This window comes from Pleurodeles waltl, chromosome 8, assembly GCF_031143425.1.
Source record: "Pleurodeles waltl isolate 20211129_DDA chromosome 8, aPleWal1.hap1.20221129, whole genome shotgun sequence".
Taxonomy (NCBI): Eukaryota; Metazoa; Chordata; class Amphibia; order Caudata; family Salamandridae; genus Pleurodeles; species Pleurodeles waltl.
The window spans coordinates 644,147,245-644,164,796 of NC_090447.1; positions in this window are offsets into that span (position 1 = coordinate 644,147,245).

Consider the following 17,552-nt stretch of genomic DNA (forward strand, 5'->3'; position numbering starts at 1 on the left):
TTATTAAGGAAAACAGTCTCCGAATCGGGGCGGGATTGGGACCGGAAACTGCCACTAGTCCTATATGCCATCAGAACCCATGAACAGACCTCCACCGGACATAGCCCCTTCGAACTTGTCTTCGGAAGACAACCCCGTAGTCTGCTAGACATGGCAGCAGAAATGTGGGAAGAAGAGGGAAAGGAAGAAAAACATCTGTTAGACTATGTATACAACTTAAAATCCCACCTGCAAACAGTATGGGAAGATGTACGTAACCACCTAGAGAAAGCTCAGAATACCCAAAAGAAATATTATGACAAGGGAGCAAAACCACGTTATTTACAACCTAATGATAAGGTTCTTATATTAAAACCTTGTTCCGACAATAAACTTCTGGCCAAGTGGCAGGGTCCATATACCATATTAAAAGCTATTTCCCCTGTTACTTACCTGGTAGAAATATCCAAACATCCCAATAGAACTCAAATTTACCATATAAATCCATTAAAAAAATGCGAAGAACCCACGTTAGTGCATAACCAATCAGCTAACGGATTCCTAATAACCCAGGGAGAACCCTTAGACATTGAGCTGTATCCCACTAACACTAAGATAGACACAGAGATACCCCACATTAATGCAAACATCACGGAAAAGCAGATGAATCAATTAAAGAATCTAGTAAAGAGACATGGCAGTTTTTTCTCAGGAATACCAGGAAAAACTCATCTGATCCAACATCACATCAGAACCCCTGAGGGAAAAATAATAAGACTACGCCCTTATCGTATCCCAGAGGCCCGACGACATTTAATAGAAGAAGAGGTTCAAACAATGTTAAAACTGAAGGTCATAGAGCCATATACAAGTCCTTGGTGCTCCCCCGTTTTTCTTGTCCCAAAGCCAGACGGTTCGATAAGGTTCTGTATTGATTTCCGCCGTCTAAATGAAATTTCCCTCTTTGATACATACCCAATTCCCAGGGTGGATGACCTACTTGAGCGACTGGGCAAAGCCCAATACATGTCGACGCTTGATTTAACTAAAGGGTACTGGCAAATACCGCTAGCACCAGCCGATAGGGAGAAAACGGCTTTCTCCACTCACTCAGGGCTCTACCATTTTACGGTACTCCCATTTGGACTCCACGGAGCTCCAGCCACATTCCAAAGATTAATGGACCACCTTTTAAGACCTTTTCGTAGATGTGCCGCCGCGTATTTAGGCGATATTGTGGTTTTCAGCGACACCTGAGAAGACCACCTTACCCATCTCCATGAAATATGTCAGGCATTACATACAGCTGGGCTCACAGCCAATCCAAAAAAATGTAATTTGGGTTACAATCACATTGCTTATTTGGGGTATTTTATAGGTCAGGGCCAGCTACGACCGCAAAAGAGTAAGATAGAAGCCATCCAGCAAGTTCCTACCCCCACAACAAAAAGAGAACTTCGCTCCTTCTTGGGGTTAATCGGATATTATAGACATTTTATACCTCAATATTCCACACTGGCCGCACCCCTCACGGACCTCCTTAAGAAAAACTTACCATCTAAGATAACATCCCTATCCGAAAAGCAACTAAATAGTTTTAATCAATTGAAATCCTATCTCACCACTGAGCCAGTCTTACGCTGTCCCGACTTCACTAAAACCTTCCATCTGTACACGGACGCCTCGGATGTGGGGTTAGGGGCAGTACTTTCCCAACCCAACGATGATGGTCATGAACACCCCATTGTCTTTATTAGCAGGAAACTATTACCCAGGGAATGTCACTATCCCATTATTGAATGAGAGTGTCTTGCAATTAAATGGACTGTCGAGAACCTGCGGTACTATCTCCTGGGACACCCTTTTGTTCTATTTACCGACCATGCTCCCCTGACTTGGTTAGCTTCCCATAAAGACTCCAACTCCTGTGTTCTGAGATGGTTTATGGAGCTTCAACCCTTCTCTTTCCAGGTCCGTCATATTCCGGGTACCCTCCAAGGTCCGGCTGACTACTTGTCTCACTTCCCCGGTTCTTCGGAACTATATCAGTCCCGATCTTGGGATGGGGTGTGTAGCCGGCTGACGGAGGTACCGGCTACTCCCACAGCGGAATCGGGAGCAGAGTTCCGAGCCGCTCTCCCTGGGAACGCCCCGCCCGGGCGTCTCAGTAACGACCACGTCACTGACAGCTCAGGGAACCCGGAAATCCGGGTTCCCGAAAAGGTAAAAAGCGCTGATGGACTGCGCGCACAGGGAGAGGACGAGGAAGAGAAAGACGCTGACAAGGGAGAGGAGACGCAGAACCGACGACCGAGGCCGAAAACGAGGACCAGAGCAGAAGAGAAGTCAGAGGAACCAACACCCAAGCTCGGAGTGCGACCGAGAGGAATTCGGAAAAGAGAGATTTCCGCCACGTCCCAGGAGGGACGTGGCTTAACCAGGTAAGGTCCTATCTAAAGGACACTTTCTGGTTAAAGGGAAAAGGGACACCGGGAGGGGGGAAGAGGAGTGAGAATACAAGGAGGGAGGGGGGAGGAAGAGAAAAGGGAGGAGGAGGAGGATAACGATAAAAAGAAGGAGAAAAGACCTTGAAGGAACAATATAGATAAGAGAAGCCTGAGACTAAAATACTAGGAGCACTACGAGGGAAGAAATAAGAGCACTATAAATTAAGAACACCAGAGACAAAGACCTATCACCACAAAGACACCCTAGGTGACTCGTCCTGTGCATGCTAACTACCACGATCTTCATCATTTCCCAGGGGACACATATCTAGCTATCTCTCTCTCTCTCTCTCTCTCTCTCTCCTGTCTTGCGCTCCTTTTTCCCTCTTGTTGTGTTAATACTGACCGTTTAGTTACAAAAACCCCAGACTTACCCACTTCTCCATTCCTCTTGTTTTCCGGTACATTTGAGAATCCCACGGAGAACATCTACGCCGGTCAAGGGGAAAATCTGGGAAGAAAAGAAGAGACAAGTTAATACGGAGAACCAAACCTCATATAAATACTGCACCTTATTTAATTTCTTTAAGGAACTAAAAATAAAACATCCCATTTTAAAACCACCCGAGTATTCTAGTCCTTATTATCGCCACCCCACTGCCACATACCTCTTGCAGAAAACCTGGTCCCTTGATGCGCCCCATAGATCGGGCTATGTAGCATATCATAATCTAACTTGTGGCACAGGAAAGGATCACCCTTCAGGTAGCCTTCTCATCTGGGCCGAAGTAACCCATAATGTCAAAATATGTCTGTTACCTTATATTTCACATGACATTATGGGCATATCTATTACCAGGTATGACGCTCGTACCTATTATCTTTATAGGGCCCCATTTACAAGGCCCGTGGTGCAGGGTGGACTGCAAGTGTCTTGCTGTGGTCGTCTGCGCCTCCAGGAAACAGAAGTCCTCTGCCCTTGCGCTGGTGCACAAATTGCTGCCATGCGCCAATTGAATGCCTGTGTTGTGGGTATGATTGTTTTTGTGCAGCCCACATAGAAAGGGGAAAAAACATGAGAAATATAGATATTTCTCCCTGTTGTGTCACTTTTACGCCACCATTGACGTGGTGAAGGAATCTGACACATTCACAGACTTGTAAATCTGGGAATGCATCAGATTCCATGGTTTTTACGTGGTAACACCCACAGCAACACCCATGGAACGCCCCTTTGACCCAGTGTTATGTGTGAAAGGGGATCCATATTTATAAGGCCTTGAAAAACCATGCAAGGTGACTTTGCGTGGCCTTGTAAATATGGGCTACCACACTGCACCACCGGAGCGTAAAAAGAAAAGAAAATTATGTTCCGGTGGTGCAGTGTTCTGCTGGGCCTTGCAAATGAGGCCCATAATGTTATATATAGGTGGGGGAATACTGAGGTGATTTGGGACCTTAGTGTACATAGGGATGCCACTGTTATAGTTTGTGATTTTCAACACCACACATTAGCCCTGGGATTTGGGAAGCTCCTCCCCTGCCAATGAAGAAGATGAGGAATGGGGCATTCCTGTACTTAATGCTCCTCCAGTGAAGCAGTGGGCGAGTGCTGCAGATCAACTTTTATCTTTGACCTTAGCATGTGGCCTGAGAACATGCAATGGACACACTGCCTCAGATCCTCAGGCTGCTCATACTTTTGATCACCCTGGTCGCACATCTAGAACTGACAGTATCCTAATCTCTCTCCAGTTATGGAGTAACCTGATTGATTTTAAGATTTTGAGCAGGGACGATAGTGATCATAATGCCCTTCACTGTTCTTTAAAGGGTTTGTTCCATCACTTGGCCAATGTCCCCATAGCCCTTAGTTCAATTTGATGCCCTCTAATGACAGACAAAGGCTCAAGTCGGACCATATAGTCCAGAATATCGACATTAGAGATCATATGAGTATGGCCCTGAAGAATGGTATCTTAGGAGCTGAACATTTTAAATCCTTTAAAGATTGAGGGCCTCCTTTGGGACATTCAAATGTTGAGCGTAATGAAAATTTGTTTAAAACTTTGGGAAATTGTTTTTCACACTCTTGTAGGGCCACTAAGAGCCCTTTTAAAAATGAACAAACCTGGTAAAATAGGGTTTGTAATGACAAGCAGAATGAGCTTTGGCAAGCCCTTAATGCTGGTGATAACTCAGGGATATGAATTAAACAAATTGAATATAAATTGATCCAAGCTACAGCATGCAAGGATTGGGAGTCTAAATCACGGGAAAACATCTGTAAAGCAGCTGTGCTCAATTATACTGGGAAATTTTGGAAACTGGTGGCCAAAGGTTGTCAACGTACCCTGAGGCCTTTGAACGATTCCATTGCACCTGGAGTTTGGCATTCACATTTTCCAGACCTCTAGAGGCTTCCACAGGGGACGGTTATTGATGCCATTGCTCAGCTGCATGGGAGAGGTCTCCCCCCGCCAACTGAGCCTCTTACAATAGACCTGAGGGAATCAGTCAGTGTAATAAAAGCTATTGCAGCAGGAAAGGCTGCTGGACCTGACAGTGTTCCTGGTGATCTTTTTCCTGCCAACAATGAAGGCTGGGCTCAGTACTTTAATAAATTATCAAACTGCATCTTGGAGGGGGCAAGAATTCCTGCTAACTGGAAGACCACTGAAATAGTGCCCATCTTTAAAAAGGGCAGGCAGGATTCCCCCCTACGTTAGAGGCTGATTAGCCTTATAGATGTATCCCAAAAGATCTTTACTAGACAAAGGGCCTGATTCCGAGGCCGGCGGGCGGCGGTCGCCGCCCGCCTGGCGGGAACCGCCATATGGCCGCTCCGCGGTCGAAAGACCGCGGAGGCCATTCAGGCTTTCCCGCTGGGCTGGCGGGCGACCGCCAGGAGGCCGCCCGCCAGCCCAGCGGGAAACCCCTCCCCACGAGGAAGCCGGCTCCGAATGGAGCCGGCGGAGTGGGTATGTGCGACGGGTGAAGTTTGCCCCCCGCGCGTATTTCAGTGTCTGCATTGCAGATACTGAAATACACAGTGGGGCCCTCTTACGGGGGCCCCTGCAGTGCCCATGCCATTGGCATGGGCACTGCAGGGGCCCCCAGGGGCCCCGCGGCACCCCCTACCGCCATCCTGTCCCTGGCGGGAGACCCGCCAGGAACAGGATGGCGGTAGGGGGTGTCAGAATCCCCATGGCGGCGGAGCGCGCTCCGCCGTCATGGAGGATTCTCCCGAGCAGCGGAAAGTCGGCGGGAGACCGCCGACTTTCCATTTCTGACCACGGCTGAAGCGCCGCGGTCAGAATGCTCGACGGAGCACCGGCAGCCTGTTGGCGGTGCTCCCGTGGTCGGTGACCCTGGCGGTCACCGACCGCCAGGGTCAGAATGACCCTCAAAGTTTGGACAAATTAAAATCCTGGATTGACGATCACCAGGCCCTCTCCCCTCCGCAGGCAGGTTTTAGGCAAGGGATTAGAACAATTTACCAAGTCTTCAGGTTCCTCTTAATCTATTGGAAAACGGTGGTTATTCAGTAGGCACATTTATATCTGTTTTGTAGACTTAAAGTCTGCTTTGACCTTGCGCCTCAAGATAAATTGCGGAGAGATCTTATGAGTAGTGGGGTTCCACAAAATTTTGGGGATTTTTTGATTCGCCTCCACCAGGATACATATGCTCAAGTGTGGCGGGCTGGGATGGGGAGTTGACTGACTGAATAGACATCCAGAAAGTGGTCCAACAAGGGTGTGTCCTCACCCCCCACCCTATGCTCTGAATATTTAAATTGGGTGGTGTCTTTTGTGGAAGATGATCTAAACTATGCCCCTTGATTGGGAAGTATCAAGACTCCACTTTTATTATTTGCTGATGACAATCTTTTGATTTTTAAAACCCCTAGAGGCCTTTAGTGGCTGCTGAATAAGTTTGAAGCATTTTGTGTTGAAAGGGGTCTCATAATAAATCACTCTAAGACAATGTTTATGGTGATTAGCCTCACAAAATCTTTCCGGGGTTCAATAATACTGGGGAATTGCCCACTAGATATGGTCAGTGAGTTTATACATTTATGACAGGGCTGCCCAGGTCCAGAAGAGCAGTTTGACCCTAACAATTGTGCTATTCTAAGGTGTTATAAGCCCTCCCCACATAGACACATCTCACCTGTGCTCAAGGTCTATAGGCCCAAGGCGGAGGGTAGTGCTCTTTATGGGACTGAACTATGGGGCAATTCAAATCTGGCCATGCTTGGGGTGCCTGAGAATGTATTTTTCAGATCTCTAATTAACCTCCCAAAGACTAAACCACTAATACCTTTAAGTCGGGATATGGACATTGATTTATTGATGCATAAGGCCCAACTCAGACCGCTTTTATATTGGAGAAGGCTGGAATATTCCAAAGACCTAGAGGTGTATTATGGACCACTGGAGGATGTGGTTTCTTTGGATCGCATCAGTTATTATCAACTGATTCTCCCAGGTGAAAAAGTTTGTATTCCATCTTGGCTTAGGTGCCTACTGCTCCTCCTCTGCATCTATGACTTATATGCCTAGGATGAACACCAAGACTGAATTCTGGGGATACATATACACCAGGGAAATTAGGAAAATGTCTGAAGGATCTCTCATCTTCACTTTTTAAGATTTTAAATCTGACCCTGAATTTGAGCCTTTTACATATAATAATACCATACCAACAACAAGGTATCTTTATTTGAAATTCCTCTATGGCACTTTACCTTTATTATCCTTACTAGCAAAGTGGAACCCCCAAACTTACAAAAATGTGACATGTCCAACTTGTCAGCAGGCAGAGGAAACATTGGCCTATATTTATCTTTTTTTACCCGGCTTATGCTTGACCCCAGGAAAGCTTGTAATAATCCGTTGTGTAAGCAGCTTGGCTGTAGACAGCTTCAGGTTGCCGTACATTTCCTTTGCTCTGAATTCCTGCAGAAAGTTGTGTGTGCAGTGTCTACATTTCTTCATTGGAGCTGGGCCATTAGATCTGAAATTATGCAATGAACTCTCAGAGAGTGCTGCGTAATGTTTCCACTTTTGTAAACTTTCGGCTAGTTTTGGTTTATGGCACTTTATGATTTGGAGGTCCTGCCCATAATATATAAGTTTTATACTTGTAGTATATATTCGTATGTACTTTGTGTTTTATTTGGTTTATCCCATACCAGAATTCACTTTTTAATACCTTCTAAAGATATTTATTATATATAAATATGTCGTCTGAGGGTTTGGTACCTCAGACGATATATACACCTGTACAAAGTCTATTTTTATATTTTAACTGTGTGGTTTATTTTTGGGGAGTGAGCTCTTTTGTTTAGCATTGTTATGTGATGTATGTGTATTGTATTTTTTTGTGCTTTTATGGTTAAAAATACCAAATAAAGTTAATGATAATGTTAAGTTTGGTGTGATTGTTTCTCTGCATGCTGTCACTATTGTTCCACAGATCAAGACCACTTTCCATGATCTTCTTTCAAAAGGAAACTGGAATTTGCTTTGGGTGCCAGTCTTTCACCAGCACCCAGTCCCCTGTAGACATTTGAGGGGCCTTGTCACATCAATGTTGAGATGTTTGGTCGTTCTGTTTTTCTTAGTGAGCGTGATCCTGGTAGGGTGGTATATGAGCTTGCTCCCATAAGGAATGATGTGGGATGACATCTGCGACCTTGTACCTGAAGCACTGGGCTCTAGGGGCTTCTCCTATGGTTGAATTGGGGGTTAGTCAGTAGTCTTTTAGGAATGTTTTGATGGCTCTCTCCATGCATTGCTGCTGTGTGCAATGCAAATTGTTTTTGTGGTTGTTCTCATAAAACATCCAACCTAGCTTTGGGCTTCAGGGCAGCAGGGGGTAATCCAGCAATGTTTTGTCCTTCTTGATGTCAGGTAGTGTGCTAGTCCTGTCCAATGAAAGATGGGTCATTGTCCATGTGGAGTTCTCAGATAAGGCCTTGGGTTGCCATGATCTTTACCATTATGGTGACAGTTTCTTCTGCAGAGGTGGTTTTTACAATTTTGACCTCTGGGTACCTGGAATAGTTGTCTATCATTACTAATAAGTGTCTGCCATCCGGAAGGTTGCCAAAATCAGTGCTGGCCCAGTTCCCGGGGCCATCAAATGACTGATCAGTGATCACTGGAGGAGGGAGGTCCCTTTGTTTGGCATCTTGGCAGAGGCTGCACTGTTGGACAGTCTGTATCACTTTCTCATTGAGATTGGGAAACCACACTTTGGGACAGATTTATGAGCCCCTAGCTCCTCCTTGCACCACATTAGTGTAATTTATTTTCGCTAATGTGGCCCAACGAGGCCAAAATCCGTGCGGCAAATTTACAAAGTGCTGCAATGCATGCATTGCGCTACTTTGTAATCCTTTGTGCTACATTATGCCTGCGCCAAACATAATGCATGCAAACGGAGCATTCCCCGATAAGGGATCTGAAAAATTGGCACAAAGAAGTCTAAGAGATTTCTTTGCATCATTTTTTTCAGCACTTTTAACTCATGCTCAGAGCAGGCATTAAAAGGAGGCACACCATTGTTTACAATGGGCCTCAATGGGCTTTGCAGGATTAGCGTCAAATTTTTTGATGCTAATCCTGAAAACATCCAAACTAGCGTAAACATTTTTGACGCTAGTTCCTTAAATACCTCCATGGTGAGCCATATCTTAAATACGGCACACACATGGTGTCATTAGGGGGTGCTAAGGGATGCAAGAAAAGTGGCTCTCCAATGGGTCCATCACCACTTTTCTTAAATCTGGCCCTTTGTTTCTTAGCCTGTTTACCACCTTGAGGACCTTTTGGTGTCATCCGTGGACAAGGTCCACCATTCCCTGAGTCAGGCTAGCTGTCACCACAAGTTGGGGCCCTCTGAGTAGACATCCATTCGCTGACATGGTGAGTTCCTCTCTCACATGATGCAGAGACCTAAGCATGCCCTGGACTTCCTCTCTCATTTAGGGTGGGGTGGCCATGATGGTGTCCCACTTCCCTGTCCTGGTGGCTGTGGCTTTGATGATGTTGGTTAACGAGGCAGGGAGAGGGTGTGATTGTTTTATGATGACCCTTACATACTCTTCAGCTTCCTCAGTCTCTTGATCTTCCTGAGGGCTGTGGGTCGGGCATCCCAAGAGAGGTAATCTGCAAAGTTTTGGTCGCCAGACCGGTATTCTACAGAGAACTGATACTCCTGCAGCTGCAGAATCCACTTTTCTATTTGTGACAGGGGTTTGGATGCTGACCCTTTAAATAATGGTATCAAGGGCTTGTGGTCCGTGCTCACACTGAATGGGTGTCCGTACCAGTAAATCTGAAAATGTCTCACCCCCAGTGTATTGTGATGGCCTATTTTTGTATGTGAGAATACTGTTGCTCGATGGGGGCCAGAGCACAGCTGGCATAGGCGATGGGGGACAACTCTCCACATGGTTGCTTCTGAGACAGGACGGCTCCTAGGTCGCTGGGGTAGGCACCCACTGACAGCTCTGTATCTTTGCTGGGGTCAAAGTAGGCAAGTGTGGTGTTGGCAGACAGGGCCTGTTTGATGTCTTGAAAGGAATTCTCTTGTTTGTCACCCCACTGCCAGGGGGTAGATGACTTGGTAAAACTGTGCCGTGGTCCTGTTTAGTTGAGTTAGGTTCTGCATGAAACTGCTGCAGTAAGTACCCATCACCAAGAAGCTTCTCACTCCAGTGACAGAGGGGGTGGGGGTGGGGCTTGATTGTCATGGGTTTTTGTAGGACCAGGTGTGATGCCTTTCCTGGAGAACCTTGTGTAGAGTTAGGTCACAGCTTTGGAGCTGGGGGGAACATTGTCCTCAGTCTGTGGAGATGTTTTTTCGAGTGGGGGTGTGGACCAGGATGTGATCACTAAAGTTTAACACACCTGTGAGGCATGCCAGCACTCTTCTTATGATGTCTTGAAATAGTTTAGCGGCACTGGAGATGCTGAAGTTGAGGCGTTTGTATCGTCTTAGACCCAGGTGGGTTTAGAACATGGTCACATGTTGACATTCGGGCATTAAGAGGATCTGGTGGTAGCTCGACCATAGGTCCACCTTTGAGGACCACCTGGTACCTGTGAGTTCCCCCACAATTTTATCCACAATTGGTGTCATGTAGCATTCTCTCTTTATGTTAACACATATGCTTACTTCTCCCAATTGTTTTGGCATTCTGGTGACAACAATGAGTGACACCCAGGGTGTGGACCTTTTCAATGATGTCAGCTGCTTCCAACTTCAGCAGTTCTGCATCCACTTTGGGTCACAGGTGAAAGGTCCCTTGGCAGTGACCTAGGGTGACTAGCTGTACCGACTGGCCATTGTGGAAGTGGACTACCTGGTCCTTGAAGTGCCCAATGAAATAATTGATCTAATTCCTCCATGACACTGCCATGGACTCTGAATATGAACTGGACCAGCTGGAGCTGTTCTGCGGTGTGGCAGCTGAGTAGCATGTCAGCTCCTCTTTCAGTGATATACAGCTTTGTACTGGTGGCTTGCCCTTGACGACTGATAGTGGTGGTAATGACACCTGCCAGCAGGAGGCATGTGGAGGTGTAATATGGATATACTCTGGGCTAGTGGGGTGTAGTGCTGGTGGGGATGCCATTTCTCTGTGCAACAACAAAGACAGAATGTTAATGGAGGCCCCTGTGTTGATGAGGCCCACTAGCAATTGTCCATTTAGATGAATTTACATTGAGGGAACGGAGGATGCAACCCGGGATTTGCTCCACAAAGTGTATTACGTAAACTGTACCTTTGGGCTCACCATCATCCTTAACCACAGATTCGGTGCCTACCCAGTTGGCCACCTTTTTCTTGAGCCCTTTCACCAGGGGCATCGCACAACAAACTTCAATATAGTGATTCATTTTGCCTCAGACTGAGCATTCTTTTCCTTTTGCTAGATAGTCACCCTTGTGTGGGGAAGGTCCTCCGCACCACCAGCATGGTTTGGCAACTTGCGGCATCTTATAGCAGTCTTTCTTGCCAGTGAGCGAGAAGTTGGGGCTGACCTGGTTGACGGGTTCAGCTTTGATGGCACACTGGAGAGCAGCCTCCATGTGGGCTGCTTACAATTTTGGAAGTTCTTTTGATCTGCCCATGGTGAGGATGTCCATCATCGACATACAGGACACTTGCAGAATGTGTTTACGGAGATTTACCAATGCGCAAGGCCAGATGACTTGAGTGCAAATTTCATCTTGCTCATCCAGGAGGATGCTCGCCAACTCACAGACCCTTGAATAAAACTTGTCCACTGACTCTTCAGGTGTCTGTCGGGCTTGCCTGAGCAGAAACCGCTCAAAGTCTGGATTCACCAGGGGTGTGAAGTTAGCAGTTAGCGCAGTCTTGAGCGTGCCATAGATATACAGAGAACCAGCTTTGCCTATTGTCTTGGATAGTTAGTGGATAGTAATGCTCACGAGATGAAGAAACATTGGTTTCTGCCTGTTTGCTTCCAGTCCGATGGCTGCGAAGTATGTTTCCAGTCAATCCACCCACTTTGCCCATTTGGTGGCTTGAGAGGATGATGTGCCAGAGACAGTGAAGGGTTCGATGGTGGGTATTGACACCATGCACACAATTGCCTGGAGCTAGAGGTGGCTATCCAGTTGGTGTGGTTCTTTTTAGCAGCCTTCTGACAGCAAGAGTCTGAGATGATGCTCTATAGTGCCCCCCCTCATCATGATGAGGCAGAATGTATGCAGTAGGCCTGGAGAAGTGTAGGCCGGTTTGCAGTGGTTTGCAGGCCCAATGGTGCTGAGGGTGCTAGTGTGGCCTTGTTGAGTCCTTGTTGCAGGGCCTGGTGAAGTGTAGGTCGGGATACAGTGGCTTTCAGGCCCAGTGATGCTGGGGACACTGATTTGGCCTTGTTTGGTCCCCCCCCACTGTAAGCAGTCAGGTTTACTAGTTCACTATCTCCCTTTTTGAACTCCTCTTTTTAGCCATTTTTGAGATACTGGGTGAGGAGGGCGCCTGGGCAAAACCCAGACCATGATTTTTTTCCAAATATTGTGCTGCTGATCATGTGGTGGGATGAATACATCGAGTGCAGTGTGGACAGGAGGCAGTGGGGAGTGGGCTGCCATCCACATGACTTACTGGGTTTTCTTGTGGCTGGCAGGTGGAGTTGCGTTTGAAGGGTGCAACATTGCCTGTTCGCCGCTGGTGCTGCCGGCAAGTACTGCAGGTCAGGGTGGGCTGAGCGTCACAGTGAAGGTGGTGTTGTGCTGTTCTCAATGCCAGTTTTTGTGTCCTTGGCCCCTGGGTTATTGTTTGGGGCCTCAGAGTGCTGTGCATAGGCTGCACATGATGCAGATTGAGATTCAGGACAGATCACACTTGTTCTGGCACAAGACTGCCTGCGCGCAACCCCACTCGTAAATTTATGCCTGCAGGCATGTGACCGTAGGTGAGACCAATGTGTAAAATGAGGCCGCATGGGGTCAGAACATCACCACTGTAGCCAGTCTGCAACATTACCGGCGGTCATTCTGACTCTGGCGGTCATGGACCGCCAGGGCCGGGGACCGCGGGAGCACCGCCAACAGGCTGGCGGTGCTCCCAAGGGCATTCTGACCGCGGTGGTACAGCCGTGGTCAGAAACGGAAAACCAGCGGTGTACTGCCGGTTTTCCGCTGCCTTGGGGAATCCTCCATGGCGGCGCAGCTTGCTGCGCCGCCATGGGGATTCCGAACCCCATACCGCCATCCTGTTCCTGGCGGCTTTGGCCGCCAGGAACAGGATGGCGGTATGGGGTGTCGTGGGGGCCCTGGGGGCCCCTGCAGTGCCCATGCCAATGGCATGGGCACTGCAGGGGCCCCCGTAAGAGGGCCCCACCATGATTTTCAGTGTCTGCCATGCAGACACTGAAAATCGCGACGGGTGCAACTGCACCCGTCGCACCCCTTCCACTCCGCCGGCTCCATTCGGAGCCGGCATCCTTGTGGAAGGGTGTTTCCCGCTGGGCTGGCGGGCGGCCTTCTGGCGGTCGCCCGCCAGTCCAGCGGGAAACCCAGAATACCCGCGGCGGTCTTGTGACCGCGCAGCGGTATTCTGGCGGCTCCCGCCGGCCCTGCGGATACCGCGGCCGGCGGGAGTCAGAATGACCCCCAACAGAGTCATAAATTCAGACTTCCAGACATTTCATTGAAGTTGCCACACAAAACTACGACTGCAAACCCTGAGTTTGAAAAGACAACGATCAGACTTGAAATTAAAGGGTCCAAGACAAATATCCATTTGAATTATTTCATGATTGGCCTCTATGTGCCCTACTTGACTAAACGTCTTGGTGGACACAGAAGCATGGTTTCCGGTCAAAAACATACATATCAGGGCTATCCCATAAGAACTGATATTTGCTTGCTCAGAGATACACTTATTTTAGAGAGTAGACTCATCTAAGAAGGGTACTCCAGAAAATACTCCCGATAATTATTCATATTTGATGTCCCTGTGCCCATAAAGACAACATCTTCCACTAAAGACTATTTGCTACTGAGACGTTTAAGATGTCTTTTCAGCATCAGTGTGCAAACTTTTTCCGGAGTCCCAAATTAATCATGTTGCTCAGTTCATATGAACCATTTACCACTGATGTCCCAGGGCTTAACCCTGCTGTTCAACCCCAAACTGATTGTCGCGTATACCCCTTCAGCACTGGCTTCTCAAGGTAACAAAGTTTAGCAGTCCAAAACCTGCTCAGGGAAGTAAAATGGGGATAGAGGCTCAACTCAACGCATAACATACAGAAGTTAATAAATCAATGTCCTGCAAGTACCTTGGTATAGAAAAATAAACTTACTTTTATGCTATTCACAGAGGTAAAAAAACACTAGAACCATTCACACAGGGAATTTCGACTTGGTACAATGAGAACAGTATCCACAGTGTTCATAGGAACCACCTCTAGTGGTAAACGTGCACTGGCCCTTTGCCTGGCTGAGCGGATTATCTGGGTCCCTCAGTTTCACTGTATAGTCATTTGTCAGTTCAAATAGTTTTTTCCTTTCTTCCCATCCATTCTGGGTTCAATATCATATTAATCTGTCTTTCCGGCTAAAGTTCAATCTGCTCCAGTGACATACATCTGGCAAAGCCCATCAAGTGGAGAGGATATGGGCTTTGCCCTGGCCCAGCTGACATTGCCATTCTCCTTTGCATGGAATGTTGGCATCTGCTTATGAAGTCAGTGGCAGCAGCGCACACACCTGTGATGAAGATGCTTTGTTAAAGTTTCCAATTGGCAGTCTTGGCAGTATTGCAACTTGGGTTCGTTCCACAGTCACAGTGTCAAACCATCATCAAAGCAAGTTAGTTGCCTGCCCCGGCTCACAGCAGTGATGATTTTGTGCAGGTTTAGCCCCTTTATTGTGCTTGTACATCTTTCTCATGTGTTTCATCTGTGATGATGGTTAGCTTCCTCCAGCACCTGAATGCTCTCTGGGTCTTCATGTCTTCCTTCAGAAATTGCTCGGTCCAAATCAGGTGGCAGTAGAGTATTTGCTAAGGTCCCATCAGGCCCTGAAACTCATGCACTGCGCAGTGATGCAGGTCTTTCCGATACAGCAGCATTGTCATCCAGTACTCTATCCAGGCTTCAGCACAGGTGCTTGTTTTCACAGCAACATCTTCCTCATGAAAGGGCACCTCCATAACACCTCCAAAGAAGCTGGTTAGTTTGGCCTTGAAGCAGGGCCCATGCTGCCCATCCTGACAGACTTGTAAAGTTTCCTAGATTACCTATCCGAACCCTGGGAAAAGGAGTTGGTGTGTGTTACCCCCAACCTTGGCACTTTAGGAATTCTCCCATTCTCCACTGGTGTTGAACCCCAGGCTTCTGGACAGGAAAGCCGGGCATACTGAATAGTAGTTCCTATCCCATCATTATACCCAAGTTCCAGACAGACTTTTTGTATTCCATCAGTTCCATTCTGTAACCGGTTATGGTTATTTCTGCACTTATATGATCTTAAAGCTGACAGGTCTAGCTATGGGCTTTGTCTAGAGTGTGAACGGGAATCTGGGGTGTTGCTGGAAGTCCCCTTGCAGTAGAATCCCCAAAAAATGATGTAAAAAATATGCAGACTGTCCCAATCAGCTACATGTTAATCTATGGGGATTAGTTGTCCCAGAGTAGTGAGGGTGAGCAAAGGGCAGCAGGAAATTCCATTGGTTCAAAGGGGCCTAATGGCTTCTTTCCTACAGATCTCCAGTCTGGCCCACTAAAAGGATGCCTGAAATGTGTAAAAGACTCCTCCAAATCACATCTTCATTCTTGGCTATCTCTGTCCCTTCATCTTAGAGACCACAGACTGTTTTCAACACAGAAAATGGAAGCCAGTGTGACTATGGCCACATGCACCAAAAATACTCCATACACCCCTGCTACCCATGTAGACAAGTTTACTTATATGCCATCCATGGCCCAGATGGATTAGCAAAGGAAGGGGTTGTAGAGGACTGATAGAGAAATTGAAAATGTTGGGATTCGTCTGTAGACTCTTCCTTAGGAGACCAAAGGCGAAAAGGCAGGCCCAGTTTAGTTACATCATTATTACTGCTACTACATCTGTCCTCCATACCTGGTGAGGTGACAGTAGTCACTCTCATTTCAGGGAGGGACTCATCTTTGTATTCACCTCCAAACTCTGATCCCTGTTCTTTTCCTCATTCATGTCACAAAAAAGTCCTCAGTGTACACGTATGCTTGGCACATGTGCTGAGGTGAGGTTCAAAACACTACATGTTGCTATGGTGCACTTGAGGTAGAGGTGCACACTTTCCTGAGCCATGCAAGGGGGCACTTTGCTGTCCTAATAATCACACCTCTGCCTAACTTCCAGAAAGCTAGTTATGTTTTATTAAGAAAGCATCCTTTGATTGTCACCTCTTTAGTTGAGCACAAAGACAATTACACAATTAATTGGGTCGAACAATTTCTTTCCAGCACAGCTCAGTTCTCATGACTAGTGCAGCAAAATAAGGTTCATTATCAATTCAGAAGGCTTCTTTACTAATGCCAGGAATGAAGGATTCCACTTTGTCTGTACTGGTGTAAAAAAGGCGCCTGATGCCATCTTTATCAGATTTTTCCACCATATTTGTTCATTTGAACAACCTTTTATATTCAGCTATGCATTTGTATCTGCTTGGTGAATTGTAGCAATTCTGGAATGGAAATGGGCTTGGTTATTTGTGGTCCCATCTTCTAGGTACCCATCAACTTGAAAGGGATATCTGGATGCATAGAGATAGGGACAACACTTAGGTCATACAATTGGAATTTTCTGTTTCCTATTGAACGACCTCTAGAAGTACCTTTCTTCCCCTACACCTGTGACAGTGTCAAGTGGTCAAAAGTCTTGGTCACTTCTATCTTTCAGTCCTCCAGTGAGGCACTGACCTCTTTAATCTCTTAGGACAGTACCTGAAAGTATCCTTTTTTCATATTCAGCGCCTAGTAAGCTGCAAAGCAGTCCATTAATGCCTCGGCTTTATCACCATTCTGAATGGTGTTCTCGCCCCCCCTCCATAAAATCTGGCCTTGCAAGCTCTTGAAGCTTGTATTGGTAGAGGTGACAGAGTAAAACCTCTTGGGCAACATCGCAAACAGGTCTACTATATAACTAGTTACGTACGTTGGAAATGCTATGAAAAGTCTTGGCGTTACCTCCTCTACCACTCCATCCCTGCACACTCCATTCTGAGTCCGAAAAATAGAATCTCACACTGAATATGTGCACTGAACGCAGGGTAAAATGTGAATGCCTAAAATTTCGATTAAGTATTTAGAAATGCGAAGTGGCACCAGTCGTCGGTAAAAATGGTGAACATCTCAGAAATCTGTCCCAACATGTCTTAATTATCCACCCATTAAAAGGGGAAATCTCTGTCACTCTGAGTCATTGATGGTCACATAGCAAGAGTTGCATTCCGTGTATTTGTTTTCTTTCTGATAGGTTTTTCCCTTTGATTACAGTATTTATTGACCCTCAGCAGAGTCTCGGATTGGGCACTGACTGTCTAAACAGGGGGTTCTAGATCTGTGTTATGCTTGCTGTGCACCAAAAG